This window comes from Carassius carassius, chromosome 11 (genome assembly GCF_963082965.1).
Source record: "Carassius carassius chromosome 11, fCarCar2.1, whole genome shotgun sequence".
NCBI lineage: Eukaryota > Metazoa > Chordata > Actinopteri > Cypriniformes > Cyprinidae > Carassius > Carassius carassius.
The window spans coordinates 11,847,043-11,871,519 of NC_081765.1; the positions used below are offsets into that span (position 1 = coordinate 11,847,043).

General features: G+C 41.7%; 1 pseudogene; it reads left to right on the forward strand.

Annotated features, from left to right (window-relative positions):
- Positions 1-24,477, forward strand: part of LOC132152577 (partitioning defective 3 homolog B-like) — a 340,755-nt pseudogene that overhangs the window by 47,574 nt on the left and 268,704 nt on the right.

Below are 24,477 nucleotides of genomic sequence, written 5' to 3' on the forward strand. Positions count from 1 at the left end.
CCTAGAATTCCTCTAGTCTTGTCCTGCCATCACAGTAATTGCACGCCTGTTAATTGCACCAGGTGCAGTCACTTTATTGTCATTAGCCTCCCTATAAATACCAGTCTTTTCCTGTTGTTTGTATGGAGTCCTTACCCTTCATGTATCCAGCCTTCTCGTTCCCCGAGATTCATCTCAGTCTGCCCGTCCTCCGAGTCCTCTCGTTTCCCGAGTTCCCTTTCCTGTTCCTTCCCTTTTGTTTGTTTATTTTAGACTGTCTTTTTGGTTTTGACCTTTGCTTGTTCTGACTACGTTTTCAATTCAATTCAATTCAATTCAAGTTTATTTGTATAGCGCTTTTTACAATACAAATCGTTACAAAGCAACTTTACAGAAAATTATGTTTCTACAATATTTAGTAGTAGCTAGTAGTTTGTGCACGTTTGACAGGATTTTAGAAAAATAAAAATAATAATAATAATACAAGACGTAGTCAGCTAGATGATGAACTATCAATATTATTAATTAATAGTAATTATATGATGCAGTCACACATGTAGCAATAATTGTTAGTTCTGTTTGTTGATTCAAGGTTAGGATCATCTGGGGTCCTCTGAGGGTCAGCATCATCTCTTCTCAGGTGTTCTGGATCCAGACTGGAGCTTGTGTAAATCCTAGTTACCACGGGATGTAAATCCCGTGGCAAAACATAGAAACAAGATAGAGACATCATTAGCATAGCTGCGGATCCAACAAAGTAAAATTAGTTTAACCCAAGCTAAAGAATAAAAATGCAGATGCAACTACACTCACAATTTAAGAGATACATTATTCGAATGCTTGGCGAAAGAGATGCGTTTTTAATCTAGATTTAAACAGAGAGAGTGTGTCTGAACCCCGAACATTATCAGGAAGGCTATTCCAGAGTTTGGGAGCCAAATGTGTAAAAGCTCTACCTCCTTTAGTGGACTTTGCTATCCTAGGAACTACCAAAAGTCCAGCGTTTTGTGACCTTAGGGTGCGTGATGGGTTGTAGCGTGGTAGAAGGCTAGTTAGGTACGCAGGAGCTAAACCATTTAGGGCCTTATAGGTAAGTAATGATAATTTGTAACAGATACGGAACTTAATAGGTAGCCAGTGCAGAGACTGTAAAATTGGGGTAATATGATCATATTTTCTTGACCTGGTAAGGACTCTAGCTGCTGCATTTTGGACTACCTGTAGCTTGTTTATTGACGAAGCAGGACAACCACCTAGAAGTGCATTACAATAGTCCAGTCTAGAGGTCATGAATGCATGAACTAGCTTTTCTGCATCAGAAACAGATAACATGTTTCGTAGCTTGGCAATGTTTCTAAGATGGAAGAATGCAGTTTTTGTAACATTGGAAATATGATTTTCAAAAGACAAATTGCTGTCTAATATAACACCCAGATTTCTGACTGTAGAGGAAGTAACAGTACATCCGTCTAGTTGCAGATTGTAATCTACAAGATTCTGTGTGGTGTTTTTTGGTCCAATAATTAATATCTCTGTCTTATCCGAATTTAATTGGAGAAAATTATTTGTCATCCAATCTTTTACATTTTTAACACACTCTGTTAGCTTAGATAATTGGGAAGTTTCATCTGGTCTCGTTGAAATATATAGCTGAGTATCATCAGCATAACAGTGGAAGCTTATTCCGTATTTTCTAATAATATTACCAAGGGGCAACATGTATATTGAAAATAGAAGGGGACCTAGGACGGATCCTTGTGGCACTCCATATTTTACTGATGATAAATGAGATGACACCCCATTTAAGTAAACAAAATGGTAGCGATCGGACAGGTAGGATCTAAACCATCTTAGAGCCTGCCCTTGAATACCTGTATAGTTTTGTAATCGATCTATGAGTATGTCATGATCTATGGTGTCGAACGCAGCACTAAGATCAAGTAAGACTAGAAATGAGATGCAGCCTTGATCTGACGCAAGAAGCAGGTCATTTGTAATTTTAACAAGTGCAGTTTCTGTGCTATGGTGGGGCCTAAAACCTGACTGAAATTCTTCATACAGATCATTTTTATGCAGGAAGGTGCTCAATTGAGCAGACACAACTTTTTCTAAAATTTTAGACATAAATGGAAGATTTGAAATAGGCCTATAATTTGCCAGTACACTAGGATCTAGTTTTGGTTTCTTAATAAGAGGCTTGATAACCGCCAGCTTGAATGGTTTTGGGACGTGACCTAAAGATAACGACGAGTTAATGATATTGAGAAGTGGTTCTTCGGCTACAGGTAACAGCTCTTTTAGTAATTTAGTGGGTACAGGATCTAATAAACATGTTGTTGGTTTAGATACAGTGATAAGTTTATTTAGCTCTTCCTGTCCTATATTTGTAAAGCACTGCAGTTTATCTTTGGGTGCGATGGATGAAACTGAAGTGTTAGACGCTGTAGAATCTACATTCGCTATTGTATTTCTAATGTTATCTATTTTATCAGTGAAGAAATTCATAAAGTCATTACTATTTAACGTTGGTGGAATATTTGAATCAGGTGGCGTCTGGTAATTTGTTAATTTAGCCACTGTGCTAAATAAAAACCTTGGATTGTTTTGGTTATTTTCAATGAGTTTGTGGATATGCTCTGCCCTAGCAGTTTTTAGAGCCTGTCTATAGCTGGACATACTGTTTTTCCATGCAATTTTAAAAACTTCCAAGTTAGTTTTTCTCCATTTGCGTTCAAGACTACGAGTTACTTTCTTGAGAGAGTGAGTATTACTGTTATACCATGGCACAGTACGTTTTTCTCTAACCTTTTTCAATTTGATGGGGGCAACAGCTTCTAATGTATTAGAGAAAATAGTGCCCATGTTGTCAGTAATTTCGTCTAATTCATGTGTATTTTTGGGTACAAATAGCAGTTGAGATAGATCAGGCAGGTTATTTGCGAATCTGTCTTTGGTGGCTGGAACAATAGTTCTGCCCAGACGGTAACGCTGAGACATATAGTTAATATCAGTTATACGCAGCATGCACGATACAAGGAAATGGTCTGTAATATCATCACATTGGGGTACAATATCTATAGCAGTAAGATCGATTCCATGCGATATAATTAGATCTAGTGTATGATTAAAACGATGAGTGGGCCCGGTGACATTTTGCTTGACTCCAAAGGAGTTTATTAGGTCAGTAAACGCAAGTCCTAATGTATCATTTGCATTATCAACGTGAATATTAAAATCTCCCATGATTAGCGCCTTATCAACTGTAACTAGAAGGTCTGAGAGGAAATCTGCAAATTCTTTTAGGAATTCTGTATACGGCCCTGGTGGTCTATACACAGTAGCCAGAGCAAGAGATACATTAGATTTCTTTTGCATGTCTGACAGTGTAACATTTAGCAGAAGTATTTCAAAAGAGTTAAACCTGTATCCTGTTTTCTGGGTAACATTGAGAATATCACTATATATTGTTGCAACACCTCCTCCACGACCAGTCTGACGGGGCTCATGCTTATAACAGTAGTTTGGTGGAGTAGACTCATTTAGACCAAAATAATCATTTGGTTTTAGCCAGGTTTCAGTCAAGCAGAGTACATCAAAACTATTTTCTGTGATTATTTCATTTACAATAACTGCTTTGGGTGTGAGTGATCTAATATTTATGAGCCCAAACTTTAAAAATTGTTTTTGTTCATTTACTTTACATTTTTCTGGTTTAATTACGATAAGATTTTTTCTAGATCCTACGTAATATTTTGACCTCACTATCCGGGGAACAGACACAGTCTTAATAGTTTTTACAGCACAAGTACTTTTATCATTTAAGCGGGTGGAACAAAACTCATCATAATAGTTATTAGAGAATTGTCTTACTAGTCACATGGAGCGAAGTGTCCTGGAGATGTTGTCAGAGAGCAGCTCCGCTCCGATTCTGCTGGGGTGTAATCCATCAGCGCGAAACAGCCTAGGACGCTCCCAGAAAAGATTCCAGTTATTAACAAATAGCAGTTTCTGTTCTTTACACCATGACAACAACCATTCATTTAAAGCAAAAAGTCTACTGAACCTTTCGTGTCCTCGTCGATACGTGGGCAGTGGTCCTGACACGACGATCGTCGCCGCGGGCGTCGTGCTGCGAACCGTCTCGATCAGGCTGCTGAAGTCCCTCTTCAGCGTCTCCGTCTGCCGCAGCGTGGTGTCGTTAACCCCGGCGTGAAGCACGACCGCTCTGGGGCTCTCGTCGACCTTCAGGATCGCGGGTATCTGCGCAGAAACATCGAGAACACGAGCACCAGGCAAACAATGAGTGTGCACTTTACCTTCGGCTAACGTAGCACTTACGTGTCGGACGATGGAGTCTCCGATGATCACAGCGTCGCGTCCTGTCTCGCGGAGGGGAGCGAAGCGGTTCCGGATGGAGATGTCGAAGGCAGGAGGGGGAGAAGTCGTCGCCCGGGACCCGGCTCGCGTCCTCCGCTGTGGATGCACCCAGGGTCCGTGGTGTCCCGGCGTCGCAGTGAAGGACATCTGGGAAGATCGCGTCCTGGGTGCACCGGGCCTGTGCAGAGAAACACACGGAGTAGACGTGGTGGGACTGTTAACAGATCGCTGTATACTTACCCCGGACTTGTGAGCGTCAGCCCGGGATGATTCCAGCGCGGTTCTCCGCTCTCTCAGCTGGGCCTGCCTCACCTCCAGGTCGCGAATCTGCTTTCCCACGGCCTCGAGCTCGAGCTGCACAGAGTGGAGACATTCATCCGCCATTAAAGCAAGTAACAGTGAGTACAGCAGTGGTAATGTGTGTGAATAGAGTATTAGCAATGTTAGCGCAGTTAGCTGCAACCGCGCCGCTGATGCTAACGGGCTAAAAGCTAATAGCGGACCCGGGAGATCAAAATAAAACTAGTGATAGCGAGGCGCTCTGATTGTTTTTGTTGTAGAATACAATAGAGGATATATTCACACGTTATATAAACGGAAACGATGATGTATACAATTGTTTTTTGAGTTAAAAATAGTCAATGAAAAGAATAAAGTGACGGAGCTCAAACGCAGTACAGCCGCCAACAACAAACAGGAAGTGACGGGTTTTGGATTACCCTTGATGAATAAATACAGTACCAGCACTTGGATCTTGCTATCTCCCTGTGTCTCTCTGGTACACGAACGTCACAGACACAGAGCTCTGTGATAAGCCAGCCTCTTTTGCAATGACCTTCTGTGTCTTGCGCTCCTTTTGCAAAGTTGTGACCTAACAATCTTTACTTCTGTTGAAATATGTGAACCTGGACCACAAAACCAGTCTTAAGTCGCTGGGGTATATTTGTAGCAATAGTCAAAAAAAAAAAAAAACATTGTACAGGTCAAAATTATTGATTTTTATTTTATGGCAAAAATCATTAGGATACTACGTGAAGATCATGTTCCATGAAGATATTTTTGTAAATTTCCTACTGTAAATATATCAAAACTTAATTTTTTTATTTAGTAATATGGCTAGCTAAGAATTCATTTGGACAACTTTAAAGGCAATTTTCTCAGTATTTAGATTTTTTTACACCCCCAGATTCCAAATTTTCAAATAGTTGTATCTCTGCCAAATATTGTCAATGGAATCAATGGAAAGCTTATTTATTCAGGTTTCGGATGATGTATAAATCTTAATTTAGAAAAATGTACACTTAAGAGTGGTTTTGTGGTCCAGGGTCACATAATACTACTGTCAAAGGGTATAAATCCATCATAGCGCTCAATTTTACATGAGTGGTTTTGTACTCGAGTGTGTGTTTTTGCATCCTAGCATCCATCTGCATATCGATAAATTTTTGTTTCCTTTTGTTTGTGAGACACCTTGTGATGACACGGCCTGACTTGTGCCTGATTAACACAGCCTTCCTTACGCTGTCTTAGACTCCTGTCTGTAGTTTGAAATCTCGTACACTCTCTGCAAGCTTCTTTAAAATGACACTCAAAAGGGATACATGATCTTAAATTAAAACGGCTCTGCTTTTAATCCAACAGCCTCTCATTCACAAACCCCCAATTAACATCAATTTCTCTGTCTCACTCTCTCCCTTTCCCTCTCTCTCTTTCAGCCCATTGGGTGTAATTAAACTGGCACTTTTCATTGCTGAAGGCTTATGTACAGCTGGAGGAGATATGTGTTTGTATGTGACAGAAAGAGAGAGAACCTGAACAAAAAAAAGCCAGGCACAGAAACCTAAGAAATGTGGCAGGAGACCATTACAGGGATTTTTCACTCTCAGTTTTTTTTTTGCCATTCCCAAGTGCACAAACTATGCCCACGTGTTAAACTTGCAGTAGCTACAGAATTTAATGTAATCTTCACCCCTTCTGGTGAGTTTTACAGGAGACTTATATTTTCTTGGTCTTTAGAAATCATAGAGCTCAATATTCTACTTAATGAATATTCACAACATGTTGCTGGCAATATTTTTATGTTAATTTTACCTTATCATATAGTACTGAGTTTTGTGAATAATGTACAATATTAAGCCTAATTAAAATAGGAAGAACTTTTAAAAAATGCAGTGCTATAATAACTCAATTGCAGGTGATTAGTGTATAAGATGCAGTTTTTTTTTGTACTGAAATATTTTGGCACATCTGTTTAATAAATCTCTCTCTTCTGAATTCTGAAATCTCTCACTCTTCTGTTTGTTTCACTGCATAGCTGTCTATGTAATAGTTGATCATTTGGACTTAATGTATGGCTGTTTAAATCAGGTATTATTCACAGATCTCTCAATAGCAGAAACTAAATGAAACTCATTAGGCAAAACCTACGAATACATTTGACTGTTGCTATGTTAATAAAAATTAGAGAAGAATAAATCCTGTCATGGAAGTAATTATTTATTTAATTCCATATCTAATAATACATGCGTATAATAATAAAAATATGAATGAATAATAAGAATGACAAATTAAATATTATAAAAGCTACTCTTCACAGCAGTTATGTGTTTCCTTCTGCATACTGTTTGTTACTTCAGAAACAAGAACAGTGGTATATATTATATTTATATTTATTTATATTTACTTGCTATTTTAACTATATATGTACTGTATATTGGATTTACATTCATTAAATTAATTAATTTTAATTATAATGCCCATGTTCATGTTATTTCAAAGGCATGTTCAATTATTTTCTGAATGGTCTAAAGTTGACTTGGTTTTAGAACAGCCCTTTCTTTCCCTTTGACCTACCACTCTTCTTCATGGTCTTTCACACATCTCCACTTTTCTCTTTCTTCTTCACTTCTGAACCTGTCTGCTCTGTGTGTTCCTCCACCTAGCTCCAGGAACATGCGTTGTGTCCGTAATAAGTGAGTGTGCCTGAGAAATGACAGGGTTAGAGCTCACTAATACATTCAGAGTTGCACCCTTCTGAAAACCATCATAGAGGGGGGGGGGGGGGTGAAAGTGAGGGTCCTGATTGAGGTAATAGGCCTTTGTAATTGTTCAGATTGTCAGTTGCCCTTTTTGGCAGAAGTAAGTGGTTGGAAAATGGAGAGAAACTGCGCTTGGGTTTGTCCTCACCTCCCACTGAGGAGCACTGGCAGATATTTTTTTAACTTTTCAGAAAAATACACTCCCCTCTCCAAAGACAAAAGAAGTGCCGAACTAATCCATTTGAAAGGATCTTAAAAGCCAAATTGGTGGGTGTCAGTGATCCAGAATTTCCAGCAGACTCTATTTGAGCTTTCACAGGCCATTATTTTAAGTGATTTTGAGATGTAATTAGTTTGGACGCAACCATTCTTTTGGATAATTATTGCCATTTTATTCCAGCATTTAGGTGGTCATCTTTAACTAATGGAAGTTTAATCACCACTAAATATCCAGTATATTACCCAGCCTGAGCCCCTTGTTTTGTTTTTTTTAAATTCAAACTAGCCAGTATCTTAAAAGTAATATGGATAGAGTGCTAATCCCTTACAACAAATACTGTCAGCATTTTTTTTTATTACATTGATTTTGTCTGATACTAATGATCATATTGTTTCATATACTGATAACATGGCATCTGATATTATACATCTGCACACTGTTGCTTTGTTAAATAAACTGATATAAAGATATTTATATAGTAAAATCATTAAGAGATATGTACAATCACAGCAAATCATATCTCAAAATACAGTAAACATTGAGAGAGTGTTCAGGAGAGGTCTCACTGTATATCACCCTGAAGGGATTTATTTTGTGACAGTAGTTGACTGACTGTACATTATCCTGCTTTTTGCATCAGCTGTTTGATAAATTAATACATATGTGGACATGAAATATTAATTTGAGTTGAAATGGTATTTTATTCTCACTTGTATATTAAAGGGATATAGTTCATAATGAAATTCTGTCATTATTTACTCACCCTCATGTCATTGCAAACCTTTATGACTACTTTCTTCTGCTGAATAAAAAAGAAAAAGAAGATATATATAAAAAAAAATTGGCTTCCAAACCTTCCATTGTATTGGGCGGGGGGGGGGGGGCATTATCTTTTTAGATATTACAGAAAAAATAGTCAGAGGTATTTAGCGACAAGAGGGTGAGTAAAATGATGATAGAATTTTGTGATAGTGCCTTTATTGACCAGTACCAAAATGGTCTTAAATGTATTGTGGATCCCTCATTGTCTTTTTATGTTTACATCTCCTTTCAGCTTTTCTGGTCTATGATTTGTCACATGCATGTTTATTTGTCTGTCTGTGCCATCATTAGAACAATGATCATCTGGAGAGATCTCTGCTCTTGCTAATTGCTCTGGGAGTATTTTTTTGTATCTTGAACCCTGTGGGTTTAATAGTTACCAACTTTAAACTTTAAATGCATCACTTGTTGGAGCTGTGATGCCTCTCTTCCTGTGGGAGGTGTGTGAAGTTTGTGTGTGTTTGATGGTAAATAACACCACGCTTCCTGTGAGGAATTGGTTATATATTGTTGACCATCTTGGGTCACCTGTTGTGTGGATGGGAATAGATAAATAACCAGACAAATCTTGTAAATTTGAATCTTTGACTCTTCTTTGTTCAACTGATTAAGGTTTAAATTCACTGTCCTCTTTAAATATTTCTTTGTTGTCATTGTTTGAATGGAGATATTTTTAATGGACCCTGAGAGATTGCTTCTCATACATTTAAAGTCCAAAACTACAAACTGTCAAAAACCGAAGCATGGTCAAGCGCCCCAAGAGTCACTTTTATGACGCCAAATGTGCCTCTCGGCGTCGAAATATCGACGCACTACGACCTTCATTGCTTTCAATGGGAAACTTTTTGGCGATGCCCCGGGTTGAACAGACGCTCGCGAGCTATCTGTCTCCCGGTGCGGCATCGTCATTAAAGGCTCCGGTGCTGCCCTCCAAGCCGCTGCATACAACATCAGCGCTGGTGGGCAAGGGGTACTCGGCAGCGGGTCAGGCTGGTGCGTGTGTGCACACCATGGGGGTGTTACAGGCGTACCAAGCCAATCTGCTGAAAGATTTAGATGAGCAAGAGCACGTGAGATCTGAGGATATCACAGAGCTCAGGAGGACCGCTGATTTGTCTCTCCGTGCTACCAAAGAGACCGCTCGTGCTATTGGGCGGTCCATGGCAGCAATGGTAGCAGCAGTGAGACATTTGTGGCTCACCCTGTCTGACATGAAAGAAAAGGACAGGGTTTGTCTCATGGATGCCCCGCTTGTGTCTTCGGGCCTGTTCGGCGACGCTGTTAATTTTGTCGTCGACAGGTACCAGGAGGCTCGCAAGCAGGCGGCGTTCCAGCGGTTCCTCCCACGTCGCTCTCTAAATCCGGAGGCTCCTGGGTGGGGGCAGCCTCCACTGAGTACCAGCTCCTCATACAGGGAGGCAAAAAGCAGAGTCTGGGTCGGGGGCTTCTAAGTCTAAGCCAGATCTGCAGACCGTACTTAAGGCTAAGAGGTCTTCGGCCAATAAGCCCTGACGCCACTGGCCCGGGGCTTATAAGGGCAGTCCCCTCTGTGATGCAGCGGGTTACACCACATTACACAGTGTCTGTCTCGCCTCAGTGCCCTCAGGAGATCGTTCTGCCAACCCTGCCGGAGTTACAGGGTGCAGCGGTCTCCCGCGAGCACCATTGCCAGTTACCACCCGGAAACGTAGCGGTGCTGAGTGGCTCGCCGCCTCTGCGGAGGTCTCTAGAACGGTTAGCTCGGTTGTCTCCTGCTGGTCCGCTGTTAGAGGGCACCGAGCTAGCTGTTCTGATTACACCAGAGGTCAGTCTCGAGAGACTGACTCCCTTAGTAGATTATTTAGCAGCGTGGAAACTACTGCCAAATGTGTCTCAATGGGTCCTGCACACTGTAGAAAGAGGCTATACAATTCAGTTTGGTTTTCCTCCGCCTCGATTCAACGGGGTTTCACCCACGCTGGTGGGTCCCGAGCAGGCTCTGGTTATGGAACAGGAAGTGCACGCTCTTCTGAGGAAGGAACCCATCGAGGTGGTTCCTCCTCACGACAGGGAGTCAGGGTTCTACAGCCGGTACTTCATTGTTCCAAAGCAGGATGGGAAGTTGCGTCCCATTTTAGATCTGCGTCTAGTGAACCGCTCTGTCAAGCGACTGAAGTTCAGGATGCTCACACTCAAACAGGTTGTGTCTCAGATCAGATCCGAGGACTGGTTTGTCACGATAGATCTAAAAGATGCATATTTCCATATCTCCATCCTTCCTCTACACAGGAAGTTTCTGAGGTTTGCTTTCGGGGGCGAAGCGTACCAATATCGAGTACTTCCCTTTGGCCTTGCACTCTCACCCCGCACTTTCACGAAGTGTGTGGATGCAGCCCTGGCTCCGCTACGACTCCAGGGCATCCGCATACTGAACTATATCGACGATTGGCTGATTTTAGCTCAATCAGAGCAGATGGCGGTTCGGCATCGTAATGTCGTTCTCGCCCCCATGAGAGAGCTGGGGTTAAGACTGAACGCCAAGAAAAGTGTGCTTTCTCCAGTATAGAGAACCACTTATCTGGGCGTGGTGTGGGATTCGACCACGATGCAGGCACGCATGTCACCTGCTCGGATCGAGTTGAACCTCGCCGCAGTTGCGAGAGTGAGAGAAGGCCAGTCACTCACTGTCAAGCAGTTTCAAAAACTGCTGGGTCTGATGGCAGCTGCGTCCAACGTGATACCTATTGGCCTGCTGTACATGAGACCCCTACAGTGGTGGCTCAAGACCAAGGGGTTCTCCCCAAGGGGAAACCCACTTCGCATGATCAAGGTCACGCGGCGCTGCCTACATGCCTTGGATATGTGGAGGAAGCCTTGGTTCTTGTCTCAGGGCCCGGTGCTGGGAGCTCCTTGTCGCCATGTGATGCTAGCGACGGACGCGTCCCTCACCGGCTGGGGTGCGGTCATGAGTGGCCACCCTGCACGCGGTCTGTCGAGTGGTCACCATCTGACATAGCACATCAACTGCCTGGAGATGCTGGCCGTGCTGCGTGCACTTCGTTTTTTTCTCCCAGAGGTCACCATGTGTTGGTGTGCACCGACAACACAGCGGTGGTCTCTTACATCAACCACCAAGGAGGTCTGCACTCACGCCGTCTAAGCAAACTAGCGTACCAGATCCTTGTGTGGGCCCAGGACGAATTCCACTCGCTCAGAGAGGTTCACATTCCTGGGCATATGAATATGGGAGCAGACATCCTGTCAGGCAGGGGCCGAGGCCCGGGGAATGGCGGCTTCACACCGAGGTGGTGAAGCAGATTTGGAGAGTTTTTGGCCAGGCTCAGGTGGACCTGTTTGCGACTCGAGTGACATCGAACTGTCCCCTCTGGTTCTCTCTGACTCATCCAGCTCCACTGGGGCTGGACGCCATGGTACAGACGTGGCCGAGGCTTCATCTGTACGCCTGTCCCCGATTGCTCTGCTCCCGGGAGTTCTGGAGAGAGTGCGCCGGGACGGAGTCCGGCAGCTGTTAGTAGCCCCGTTCTGGCCAGGTCGAGTATGGTTCTCGGACCTGATTTCCCTCCTAGACGGCTCTCCCTGGGAGATTCCCGTCAGGAGGGATCTCCTCTCACAGGCGGAGGGCACCATAGTCCACCCCTGCCCGGAGCTGTGGATGTTATGGGTGTGGCGCCTGAGGGGGCACAACTCATAGCTTCCGGTCCCTCAACCGAGGTTGTTGAGACCATCCTCCAATCCAGAGCTCCCTCTACAAGGAAACTGTATGCCTTGAGGTGGAAACTTTTCACTTCTTGGTGCAGGGCAAGCCAGCTCGACCCAGTTATCTGACCGATTGGTACAGTGCTGGAGTTCCTGCAGGCCCGTTTCTCCGCAGGGTTGACCCACTCCACCCTGAAGGTCTATGTGGCGGCCATTGCGGCCTACCACGCCCCTCTCGGTGGCCAGTCAGTGGGCAGACACCCCCTCGTTACATGTTTCCTCTGCAGTGCGCTGAGGCTGAGGCCTCCAGTACGTTCTCGTGTCCCCACGTGGGACCTGGCTGTGGTGTTAGAAGCTCTCTGTAGGCCGCCGTTCGAGCCTATTGAGGAGATCTCAGATCGCCTACTCTCTATTAAGACTGTGTTCCTGTTGGCAACTCTCAAGAGAGTTGGGGACCTGCAGGCCCTCTCTGTGGCCCCTTCTTATATAGACTTTGCGCCCGGTCTGGCTAAAGCTTTCCTTCACCCTCGTGCGGGGTATGTCCCTAAGGTTCCCTCCTCTACACCACGGCCTGTCATACTCCAGGCCTTCAGTCCTCCTTCCTTCAGGGAGCCAGACCAGAAGAAGCTTAATTGTATGTGTCCAGTGTGAGCATTGGACACATACGTCCACAGAGCTGCCCTGTGGAGAAGGGCGGACCAGTTGTTTGTCTGTTATGGTCCCCCTAAGAGAGGTCTTCCTGCTACTAAACAGACCCTCAACCGGTGGATAGTAGATGCTATTGGGGAAGTCGTGGCCTAATGGTTAGAGAGTCGGACTCCCAATCGAAAGGTTGTGAGTTCGAGTCCCGGGCCGGCAGGAATTGTGGGTGGGGGGAGTGCATGTACAGTTCTCTCTCCACCTTCAATACCACGACTTAGGTGCCCTTGAGCAAGGCATCGAACCCCCAACTGCTCCCCGGGCGCCGCAGCATAAATGGCTGCCCACTGCTTCGGGTGTGTGCTCACAGTGTGTGTGTGTGTTCACTGCTCTGTGTGTGTGCATTACGGATGGGTTAAATGCAGAGCACAAATTCTGAGTATGGGTCACCATACTTGGCTGAATGTCACGTCACTTTTCAGTTTCTCTTGCATATGAGTCCTCTGACCTCCCCTCTCCCCTGGGGGTCAAGGCTCACTCCACTAGAAGTGTGGCGGCCTCCAAGGCCTTCCTAGCAGGTGTCTCTATGCGTGACATCTGCGAGGCTGCGGGGTGGTCCACGCCTTTGACCTTTGTCAGATTTTACGGTCTAGATTTACCAGCCGCTCCAGGCCCCTCTGTTCTCTCGTCCTAGCTGTGCAGTTTACCACACTGGCAGAGATGTGTAAAGTCTGGCAGCGTGGGCATTCTCGTTCCCCAATCATTCTCGATGCAGCTCGAGTTCCTGAAGTGGAACGTCTAAGGTTACGTATGTAACCCTGTTTCCTCGAAGGAACGAGATGCTGCGTCGCAGTGCCACACTTCCGGCGTCTCTGGCCGGCACTTGCTTCATCCATTGAGGCTGGTGCTGGCTGCACCTCTCCTGCTTTTATGCTTCCTGGTCTCTGACGTCACCCGCCTATGACGTCTCGCCCATACATTGGACTGATTACACACATGATTCAGAGACGTCACGCTCGGGGCGTTAATGCCTTTTATAAAATGTATTCTGTCTTCTTTATTAATCAGATTAGCTCCATATGTTTAATCGCTGTATTATGGTCTCTCGTGGCTGTCTTTGAGTTTCATTGCGTTTAAATAAATGAACACAGCTGCTAACTAGTGTGATTAAACTCTATCTGTCACGTGACGTGCCATATATCTTCGATCCGTTTTATATAAATTTCAGGTTCAATGATGTAAGTTATATTTGTAGTAAAATCATGGTAATCACGATACTTACAATAGTAATAAATGAAATGTGAAGTTAAAACACAGTAAATGGGACATTTACCATGTTTTTACCACAGTAACTGTAGTTTTACTATGGTATATTAATAATCAATACAACAATACAATAATCACCAAATCAGCTATTTTTGTATTACTGTAATGTTAGTGTTTTTATGTGCTTTTATATGACAGATATCACAGTATTCATATATACTGTACCATGCTTTTAATACCTTTTAATGTAAATCCAAAAAAAAATAAACAAATTAAAAAATAAATAAATAATAAAAAATGTTTTTTTTCATCTTTCAGTTCATTCATATCAGTTTATATCTAAATATTTTGCTCACAGATCACAGCGTCCTTAACACACACTAAACCTCTCCAATACTGCTCGGGAGCACTATACAACGCTAAGTGTATCCCATCACACATCATGTTTTGGAATAAATCGTCAGACTTTTTGCCGAGATCTCACAAGAGGTCACGGAAAGCTGTCCAATGTAAAGTATGTGAAATATTGATAATTAGATATTAAAAAATCTCTGCAAACACATAAGTGTGTCCCATAAGGCAGTGGCTCCCAATCCTGGTCCTGGAGAACCCCAACACTGCACATTTGAGATGTCTCCCTGTTCAAACAGACCTGATTCAACTCATCAGCTCATCAGTGAAGACTCCAAGACCTCAAAAGTGTGTTTGTCAGATAAGAGAGACACCAAAACCGTGCAGTGCTGGGGTTCTCCAGGACCAGGATTGGGAAAACACAGTCATCAGGTCATGAAAAGTTCGACACACACTTGTGGTCATCATGCTCACTAGAACACTAGGCCAAATACAGGAAATACGTCAAATAAGTAATCAAGTGGTCAAGTGCAAGGATGGCAAGTGTGGGTATTTGGACAGTGCAACAGTTTAAGAAACAACAAATGCTGTACAAATTATAACAAAGAGAAAGAGACGAACTATCACAGACTTACTGCTGCAAATGTCTGCCTCCGCAGCTTTCTGTCTTCTCCATTTCTGAAGGAATATCTCTCCAGAAACACCACTGGGCTGACTGCGTCCTTTACGTCTTTTCAGCTAAAAATTAAAATAATAAAAAAGGGGAGAGAAAATAAAATTGAATTATATACAGAATGTTATATATAGCCCTTTCTGCATATGGTGCGTATCCCATCATACCCTCCAGTGTGTTTGCTTTCCCTCTTGGCTCTGTCAAGGCTGTCGCCTTCTCTTTGTTCGGCACTGTTCCATTACTGCCAGCTCCATCTGTGTCATTCATTAGATGAGGGTCAGCGCAAGCAGATCAGGCACTACGAGAAAATAAAATCTGTGATATGCTCATCAGATCATCAGTCAACCACTAGATTAATGCTTTTGTTCTTTAATTAGCAAAAGCATCAAACCATGACTCAGATGGAACAAACTAATCATTAAAAATGAGAAGAGAATGAATCACAGGCACACTCTTGTTTAAAGGCTTTTTGGTGGGGGGTGGGGGGCGTTTATGTAGCTTGTGTGTGTCCATTAAAAAGATGTTCTGTGTGTGTATTAACAAGGGAACAAGCCATCAGTTGCCATTGTTCAGTTAATTGTTTGCGGTGCCTCATCTATTCGTTGAATTCTATTCGGCGTTCTAGAAAAACTGCACATGCTGGTAATGTCAGCTTTCAGGAGGATGATGGGATGAAGAGTTAACACTTCTAGTCTTTTCTGGGTCGACACTTGAAGATGCTTTTACCATGCAATTTTTATTTAGTGCCTTAACCTCTCTTTTCAAAGGTACTTATTTTGAAACATGCCATGATTTTATATATATATATATATATATATATATATATATATATATATATATATACAGTATAGACCAAAAGTTTGAACACATCTTCTCATTCAAAGAGTTTTCTTTATTTTCATGACTATGAAAATTGTAGATTCACACTGAAGGCATCAAAACTATGAATTAACACATGTGGAATTATATATGTAATTATATACATAACAAAAAAGTGTGAAACAACTGAAAATATGTCATATTCTAGGTTCTTCAAATTAGCCACCTTTTGCTTTGATTACTGCTTTGCACACTCTTGGCATTCTCTTGATGAGCTTCAAGAGGTAGTCACCTGAAATGGTCTTCCAACAGTCTTGAAGGATTTCCCGGAGAGATGCTTGGCACTTGTTGGCCGTTTTGCCTTCAGTCTGCGGTCCAGATCACCCCTAAACCATCTCGATTGGGTTCAGGTCCGGTGACTGTGGAGGCCAGGTCATCTGGCGCAGCACCCCATCACTCTCCTTCTTGGTCAAATAGCCCTTGATGCCTTCAGTGTGACTACAATTTTCATAGTCATGAAAATAAAGAAAACTCTTTGAATGAGAAGGTGTGTCCAAACTTTTGGTCTATACTGTATATATATATATATATATATATATATATATATATATATATATATATATATATATTGTTATCTTTACTTAATATCTTTACTTTTGGCTTAAAAGAAAAATCTATCATTTTGACCCATACAAGGTTTATTTTTTTAATTTTTTTTTCGGCTATTGCTACAAATATACCCCAGCAACTTTAAATTGATAAAAAAAAAAACAGCTTCTACTTTTGGAAATTATTTATCTTCGAAAATTATATTATGTTATGAATGCACCCATAAAAAAATAGCGATACAAGAGTGTGAAGTAATGACGAAACACTTTTATTTAAAAAATGGAACAAAATACTCTTTTAGGTTATGACTTTCATACATATTTATTGAGATTTCTGGCTATGTACCAAAGAATAGAGCATTATTTGGCCAGCCATGTGGTATATTAAACATCCTGATCCTTTCTTCTCAAAGCTCCTGACCTCGTTCCTTAAATCACATTTTTGGCTTTCTAAAGGTCCGCTTTGAAAGCCTGGGATTTTAATGACAGGTGCTAATGGGGTCAGAGGTTACTGGGAAGTACATTAGGTCTTTCTGCTCATGCTGAACTCTGCCACACTTTCTGTCAGAGCTGAAGGGCAGCATGATGCATTTCTGCTGCACGATATGTTTGAGTGACCGGCCCTCCTCATGGATTTCACCCCCAGCTCCCCAGCCCAAAAAACTGCATACTATACATTACTACTGTGGTCACTAGTCACATTTCGGTTGATTAAAGCAGTGTTTTCACAGTTTGTTACAGTTGTTCTCTTTAATGACCATGTTGGTGTGCACAAAAATCAGCTAAGCTTTGCACAACTTCCGCTTAATGATGTCTTCAGTAAAAACATTGCCATCCAAGTGATGCCTGACATGCCACATACAATTAATTATTGCATTTCATTGGACACACACACACTTTGATATTCCCAGTGCATGTCATTATCCTGTTACAAACCACATTTACACACATACGTGGTACATATTTGTAATTACTGTCAAGAGTAATGAGACACACACACACACACACACACACGCGTACGCTAGTAAAAACGCTACATGACTAATAATCATTCTCAAATCCTGGCCTGAGATAAATTTGGTGTTTTTCTTGAGAGAAATTCATCAGTTCTGGCACATCCGCTCTAATGGTCTTTTAATGCTCAAATCAGCAGCCATTTCTGTTAGAGGAAATTCCTCCCTTGAGCCTTTGCAACCGGTTGGTAAGTAAAATATCGTCCTATTATGTGGCTCTTTTTCATAGGGAGACATAAAGGAGAATTGTTTTACTCGTCATTAGCTAGCATTTGCATTTATTGCCTGTTTATTTTACCATTAAATGTATTTTCTTTCATTATGTTCTTTGTAAGTGTTTTTAGGGGTGTACAGAAAGTATGCATTCTTGCATCTCATCTGTGCTATTTAATTATTATTATTTTTTTTTACCTTTTTGCACATTGTTTGGCAAATATGTTTATTTTTCCCCCATTTTTCTTGCAGTTTCAACAAATGTTTCTGTGCATTTGTCTTGTTTTTGTAGGAAGTCCACGTACAGACTGACATGGACTTTATAGCCGAGGTCACCTGCAACAACAAATCTGTCCCTTTCAGTGTCAAGTAAAAAGACTGTGTGTGTGTGTGTGTGTGTGTGTGTGTGTGTGTGTGTGTGTGTGTGTCACATTTACACTACCAGTCAAAGGTTTGTGGTTTAGTAGTATTTTTTTTTTTTTTTTTTTTTTTCAAAATAAATAATAGTTTTGTTCAGCAAGGATGCTTTAAATTGATTAAAAGTAACAGTAAAAACATTTAATAATGTCTAAATATTTTTTTTTTTAGATGACCAGTATAATGGTTTCCATAAAAATATTAAGCAGGACAGCAGTTTTCAACAATGATAATAAGACATGTTTCTTGAGATTGATTTCTGAAGGACTATGTGATGCTTAAGACTGGAGTCAAATTTTAAATTGTAATATTTCACAAAATTACAGTTTTTTACTGATTACAAATTAAAATGTTCATAATAGAATCATTAAAAATAAAATCGTATATACCCCAAACTTTTTAACAGCATTGTGTGTACGGTCAGATCCAAAAGTCTGAAACCTCTAGTCAAATTGTTCTATTTTTACATTGTTTTGTAGTTTAATAATATAATTTTCATTTTTACACATTTGATTATCGGTAGATAATTATTTTTTTGAGCATGATCATGTTCTTCAGATTGAAAATGATCCAAAGCACAACCAAGAATGTCTGACCATCTGTGTGTATTTCACTATTGATCTTGAAGTAGTTCAGAATCTAAAATATCCCTCCTTTTTTATGTAAAAATTAAATGTTCTCTGGTTTCAAGAATACAGAATTTTCAATGAGGTCTTATAATTTCAGACCCGGCTGTACTGTATATGTTGTTGTTTTGTTGTTTAATCTGTGTTATATTTTTCTCTCCCTTTCTCTTTTTCATATCATATAATTAGCTAACATCCCAATTTTCCTGCTCCTCATTGAGAAGATCAAGGCTTTATGGCACTTGCATATAAAATGATTATTCATTAAGCAGCTTCAGAAAGCAGAGGGGAAGGGCTCACACAACACAAACAAACACATGCATTAATCAAGAAGAGAGATGACTAATGAGCCAGTCTGGGATTAGAGACTCTCTCACCAACCTCCTCTGAATCCCAGAGCGCATCTTAACATTAGTCAGAGCTCGCTCTCGGCCTTCAGTACCTCTGACTGACACTTCTGATACACTCTCTGTTTCCATTTACCAGCAACACACTCTCAAACACACACATGCATCAGACAGGACCACAGTGGTGTGAATGGCATTGAATCATGCTTTCTTTAAGGTGATCAGTTTACAAAGCAATTTTATTGTCTTTCTATTTCTATTTTACTTTTGACCCCTTAGTGGCCATATTTTCTGATGTTATATGTTAATTCATGCCTTCTAGAGATTTTGGAAATCCTTTTTTAATAATAGGTTCTAAACATATTGGTGTTTGAATTTGACTCGTTTAGATTATCAAAGGAATAGTTCACCCATAAATGAAAATTTGTTACAAATTTGCTCACCCTCGATCAGGCCATCCAAAATATAGATAAGTCTGTTTCTGCATTGAAACAGATTTGGAGAAATGTAACATTATGTCAGTTGCTCACCAATGGATTTTCTGCAGTGAATGGGTGCCGTCAGAATGAGCGTTCAAATAGCGTTAAAATCCATAATAAATAGCGTCCATAATCCATAATAATTTTCCTCCGGTGAAAAAGTCTATCCCTTGTTTTCCACCAGTGTATTTGTATAGAAAGGTTTTGATTGTTTTTGCTTGGAAACTCTGTGCATATTTCTCTCCTGATTCAGATGAGATGACATTTTAACTGAAGAAAGCAATATTATGAATAGAGTACTTATATTTTAGATGGAAGCAGCGTTTTTAAATTAAATACAGCTTCATGATGATTTTTTTTTATTTTTTTTTCCTACAGCCACAAAATAATTTTTCTTCACAAGACTTTTTAGATGGGCATCATTGACTTTCATAGTATTTGTTTTTCTTACCATGGAAGTCAGTGGTGCCCATAAACTGATCGGATACTAACATTTTTCCAAAATATCTTCTTTTGTGTTCATCAGAAGAAAGAAGGATAACTTGAATAACCAGTGGACTGATCTCATTGCACAGCTTCTCAATGTTGTTTTTGTCATTCTGCAATGCCTGAGCCAAATTTTGTCATAAAAGTGTTTCTGTATAATTGCCTCCCAGAACGGTCTTGCACAACTTCATTCCCAAACAACAGGCACCCACCTCCGATAGCAATGACTGCATTTATTGTGTTATGTCTGCTCGCTCTGAGGCTCAAGTAATTTATTATAAATGAAAAATGTTATATTCAGTGGCTTCTCCTACTTTTCTTAGTGATATTTAGTTCCAGTTTATCAGCAAGTGAAGATTTTGTTCTCTTTGACTCACTGGATAGAAACGGTGCTTTATTTGCGAATACTTTACGCAGTATATTCCAAATTTGCGCATAAGTTAACATTCACAAAGTTGGATGGAAACATAGCTTTTGTGGTTTTTTTTATCAGCTGTTTGAACTCTCATTCTGATGGCACCCATTCACCGTTGATGAACAAGTAATGCAATGCTAAATTTCTCTAACAAATTCATCTACATCTTGGATAGACACATATTTGTAGATGTTTACGGTTTTATCTTTGTTCACAATGTCCTGTTTGCACAGAATCGATTTTGTGAGGGAGTCAAATATTACCCTAAACATGTTCAGAGCACAGACGGACAGTAAGAAGGGGTTGATAGGGTCACATCCCCACAGCAGGACTCCTCTACCAGCCTCTCACCATAGCAGCCGGCTGTGCCATCACTGTGAGGAATACTGTATGCTCTCTGCTCTCGGCAAATGATCCTTAAAATTGAGAAGTGGAAAAAAATGGATTATCACTTGCACTTTGAATATAGAAATTGAAAGCCATTAGTATGGACAGCACTTTGCTAATAACATTTATATGTTATAGGAATGTGTAATTCCAAGAATGTGTTCAGTGGCTTTATGGTTGGTCACCTTAAAGCAATAGTTCACTCACCCTCATGTTGTTTCAGACCCGTATGATTTTTTTTTTTTTCCGTGAACGACAAAATGAGAATTTTTGAAAAATCAGAACAAGAGTTTGAAGTGACCATGTCTGTCAAGATTGAAAAATGAGAAAAAACAAGCAAAAAATAAATAAATAAAATAAAATCTACCAAAATTTTTATTTTTTATTTTTGTAAGTTTGTAATGATAGTAAATAAACAATGTAATAATGTGATAAATTCCTTGATTCATGACCCAAATGTTTTATCTGATTGCACTTTTTTTTTTCTTCTTCTTTTTTTTTACCAAATAAAAAGTTACTGGTTGAATTTTCCCTTTGTGAATGGAGTCTACAGGAATGCATTGTTTTGTTTGTTGTGAGAAAATGCTAAACTTTTGCTCCTCATTCATGAAACTCAAGAATAAATAATTTCTGTGTAAATCATTTGTAAAACTCAAATAAATTGTTGCTTTGAATTCAGTGTGACAGTTTTTCTGAGAATTGTTTTGTGAATGATTTACCGTAAAAGTTACTGCTTGTGTGTCATGATTGATGATGTGTGAATAGGCTTGTATTGTCAACAGGAAAACAGGAAGAAATAAAAATTTAAAATAAAATAAAAAATATTGTCTTAGCACAAATGAGTCCTCATGAATCATGTGGTTTAATCCATTCGGTCTACAGGTAGAAATAAGGCTAATTAAGTTAAGTTATACTTTGTGTCACGGAGCGCGCGCCTGTCACTGAGCGCGCGCCTTCACCTCTCTCCGGTCTCATTCGCTCCTTGTCACCTGAGTTCTAGAACTGCAATTCCCATCTTTCCCCCCTGCTATCATTAGTTCCCAGCCCTGTCTGGTTTTTCCAATCAGCATCATCATATCCACCTGTTAATTATTATCCACATTTATCTGGACTGCCTAGTTCTTTGTTTCTTTGAGAAGTGTTATTTTGCCACGCTGCATGTTGCTTCGTGTTTCCTTGGTGTTTTATGATCAGTGAATCCTTGTTTTGTTACCTGCTTCAATAAATTTCTGCAGATGGATCCGACTGCCTCTACTTCGTCATTACAGAACACTTCTCCACAACAGGATCCAGCAGACTTCCAGAGGCTTACTTCCGAGGTCAATTCCCAGGCATCGGTGTTAATCACACACCAACAACAGCTGGCCAAGTTAACGAATCTCACTGAAGAACTTGTGAGGTCTGTTCATACTCTCACTCTGCAGAGCGCAGTCGCTAATTTAGCTCAAGCTCCCGCTGCACCTGTGCACGTCACATCAAGCGTGAGTACGGCTTCAAGCAATCCCAAATTATCCCTACCTGAGAAGTTTAATGGTTCACCAGCTGCCTGTAGAGGATTTCTGTTGCAGTGTGAATTATTCGTCAGCCAGCAACCCCAGCTTTATCCCAATGACGCGTCCCGCGTTTCATTCATCTGCTCATTGCTCACCGGGAGGGCGTTGGAGTGGGCGACTGCTCTCTGGTCTGGGGGTCATCATACCTTTCCCTCCTTTAATGTGTTTATGTCTCAATTCAGAGAGGTATTTGAACATCCCGCTGGCGGTAAGGAACCAGGGGAACAGCTCCTCACATTAAGTCAAAGGGAATTCCACCACGGCTGATTACACGCTCTCCTTCTGCACCCTGGCAGCACAGACGGGGTGGACAGAGGCACCGCTTAAACTGCTGTATCGAAGGGGGCTGCAAATGCATCTGCAAGGGGAACTGGCTTGTCACGACGATGGGATGTCCCTCGGAGAACTTATGGAGCTTGCCATTCGTCTCGACAATCTCATCCGCTCCCGACGCACGCCTCTCACATCCAATCTTTTCGCTCACCCTTCTTCCGGCATGGAGTACGAGCCTATGCAGGTCGGCTTCACACATCTCACCACGAAGGAGCGTGAGAGAAGGATGCGGAATAAATTATGCCTGTACTGTGGCCAAGCCGGTCATCAGAGAGCATCATGTCCTGTGAGACCCAGATCCAGTGATACCTCTGCGGTGAGTCCTTTGATTAATTCTCCCCGCTCTCTCACCCTCGAAGTTTCATTGTATTTTAATGAAAATAGTTGTGAAACAAGTGCTTTAATTGACTCTGGTGCCGCTGGTAATTTTGTCGATTTGGAGTTTGCCTTGTCTAAAAAGATCTTTCTCATTCCTTGTGAGTCTCATGTGGCAGTGGCCGCTCTGGAGGGACGCCCCCTGGGGACAGGGGAGGTACAATACATCACGCAGCCTCTGACGCTCAACTTCAGGTCTCGTCACACGGAGAGAATTCAGTTGTACACGATCAACTCACCCCTTCATCCTGTGATTTTGGGATTGCCATGGCTGGAGAGACACAACCCTCTTATTTCCTGGGTCGACAGGAGAATCACTCAATGGTCCCCTTTCTGTCACGCCCACTGCCTCCCTGCTCTCCATGGTCCTGAATCTAGCCACAGTTCCCCCGAGAGAGTGAATCTGCAAGGAATTCCCGCTGTATATCATGATCTTGCCCAGGCTTTCAGCGAGAGAGAGGCTTCTCTTTTACCCCCGCATCGGTCCAGCGACTGCGCTATTGAACTTCTACCTGGAGCCGTTCCCCCGCACGGCCGTGTGTATCCACTTTCACAACCGGAGACTGAGGCCATGAGATCGTATATCGAGGAACAGCTTGCTAAGGGATTTATCACCTCTTCCACATCTCCGGCGTCCGCAGGGTTTTTCTTCGTCAAGAAAAAGGACGGGAGTCTTCGGCCCTGCATCGATTTCCGTGGTCTCAATGAGGTAACTGTGAAATATCGATATCCTCTGCCTTTAGTCCCTGCAGCCCTGGAGATGCTTCGCTCAGCCCGGTACTTCACCAAATTGGATTTGAGGAATGCTTACAACCTCATTCGCATACGGAGGGGTGACGAGTGGAAGACGGCCTTTTCTACGACCACAGGCCACTATGAGTATCGGGTAATGCCCTTCGGGCTGTCCAATAGTCCCTCTGTGTTCCAGTCTTTCGTTAATGAGGTCTTCCGGGACATGCTGAATCAGAGGGTTATTGTTTATATTGATGATATCTTGATTTTTTCAGAGACCCTCGAAGCTCATGTACGGGACGTGCGTGCAGTGCTCAAACGTTTGATTGAGAATCAGCTATACACCAAAACTCAGAAGTGCGAGTTTCATCAGACTCGCATCACCTTCCTGGGATATGTCATCAGCGCTGAGGGGGTTCTCATGGATGACAGCAAGGTCAAAGCCGTGGTGGACTGGCCTCAACCTTCTTATGTGAAAGAATTACAGCGATTTCTGGGGTTCGCCAACTTTTATCGGAGGTTTATTCGTAACTTCAGTCTCATTGTGGCTCCTCTCACATCTCTTCTCCAGGGCGGGAAGCGCTTCCAGTGGTCTTCTGAGTGCACTGCAGCG